This window comes from Echinops telfairi, unplaced genomic scaffold, assembly GCF_000313985.2.
Source record: "Echinops telfairi isolate 266 unplaced genomic scaffold, ASM31398v2 ScPeMD7_443;HRSCAF=831, whole genome shotgun sequence".
NCBI lineage: Eukaryota > Metazoa > Chordata > Mammalia > Afrosoricida > Tenrecidae > Echinops > Echinops telfairi.
In genome coordinates, this window is record NW_022104341.1 from 62396964 (window position 1) to 62399073 (window position 2110).

Sequence of the window (2110 nt, forward strand, 5' to 3'; positions counted from 1 at the left end):
TTCTCAACCTTCCTAATGCCGTGACCCTTTAATACAGTTCATAAAACCATAAAATTATTTTGGTTGCTATTTCATAACTGTATTTTTGCTATTGTTATGAGTCGGGCATACCCTGAATTTAGAATTCTCTTCTGCTGCAAATGTTGATTTTGATGTGTGTTCTTGTTGCTGCAATTTTATCTTTTTGCATATTTCTTTGAATTTCTTGATGTTTCTCTCTCTGTCTTTTAAATGTTTTATGTAGATTATGTTTACTGAGGTTGATTCCCCTTAATTCAGTTCAAAGTGGCTCAACAAACATTTGCTGAGCACCTATTCTTATTTATTTATTTTGCTGAGCACCTATTCTATACAAAGGAATCCTGATGGCATAATGGTTACGTGCAGGGGTGCTAACCACAAAGTGAGCAGTTTGAAACCAGCAGCTACTCTAAGAGAAAAAGATGGGGGTTTCTATTCCTGTAGAGTTACAGTTTCAGAAACTCGCAGGGGAAGTTCTACTCTGTCCTATAGGGTCAACTCAAAGGCAGTGCATTTGGTTTGGTTTTGAGGGGTGTTCTGGGGGTAAAGGGATATTATTACTGAATGTATTTATTTGGAATGGTTTTAGTTGCAAACAAGGCAGTCATCAAATTTAGTGACTGAATAAGATAAAAAAATAATTGACATTTTAGTTAAAAATCTAGGGCCAGGTAATCCAGAGTTGTATGGTGGCTTTATTCCACAAAGTCCTCAGGGAATCAGCTCCTTCTAGCTTTTGCTTTTGTCCCTAGGATATGGCCCTTTCTCTCACAGTTTAGGGTGGAACTTCAATTGTGACATTCAGGTTCCAATCAGTAGGATGAAATACGCACCCGTTATGTGTTTCCATCACTCTGCAGAACCCAAGCACGTGCCAGTGAGTCAGAGCGGACACAAAGCAGCTCTAGGAAGAGCAGAGCCATGCACTGCCCAGTCCTACCCATCTTCACACCGGCGGTGATGTCTGTGCTTGTTGTTGCGCTCACTGGGTCAATCCCTCTCACTGGAGGTCTTTCGCTTTTTCATTGACCTTCCACCTTCCCAAGCATAATGTCATCTTCCAAGCACTGGTCTCTCTTGATAACATGTCCACAACACATGAGACAAAATCTCACCCTCCTTGCTCCTAAGGAGCACGTTGGCTGAACCTCTTCCAAGACAGATTCGCTTAGTCTCTGGCAGTCCGTGGTACTTTCAATATTCTTTGACAACACCACAAGGCAAATGCATAGATTCTTCCCTGGCCTTCTTTATTTATTGTCCAGGTTTCATGAGCATATGAGCAGAATGAAAATTCCATGGCTTGGGTCAGCCACACTTTTGTCCCAAGGTGACCTCGTTGCTCTTTTACATTTTAAGGAGATCCTGTACAACAGATGTGTGCAATCCAATTTGTTGTTTAATTTCTGGACTGCTGCTTCCATGAGCATTGATTGTGGATCCAAGCAAAATTAAATCCCTGACTGATTCAATCTCTTGTGGTAGGACTGGACAGTGTGTTGTTCTGTTGTGCATTGAGTTGCTATGAATCAAAATGGGCTCAATGGTGCATTGCTTGGGCTCTGCCGAGCTACTGAAACACTCACAAAGATCTGTATATAACCCCTTCCCTGGGGGATGGACAACAGAAAAGGGGATGAAGGGAGACGTTAGACAGTGTAAATATGACAAGTAATAATAATTTATAAATTATCAAGTGTTCATGAGAAAGTGGTACGGGAGGGAGGGGAACAAATGAGGAGCTGATACCAAGGGCTCAAGTAGAAAGCAAATGTTTCGAGAATGATGATGGTAACAAATGTTCAAGTGTACTTGACACAATGTATGGATTGTGATAAGAGTTGTACGAGCCCCCAATAAAATAATAAAAAGAAAAAAGAAACAATTGGGAATTGGGATAGGGATGAGGATGGTGAGGAATTAGGGAACAATCAATGAATTCAGGATAGGGCAGGGAGTATTAGAAGGCTGGATGACAATCTGGAGGAGAAAACAACGGGACCGACAGTTCCGGGGGGACATGGGAGAGGAGGAGGTGGGGGGAAAGGTAGTGGTGTTAACAAACCCAGGGACAAGGGAACAACAAGTG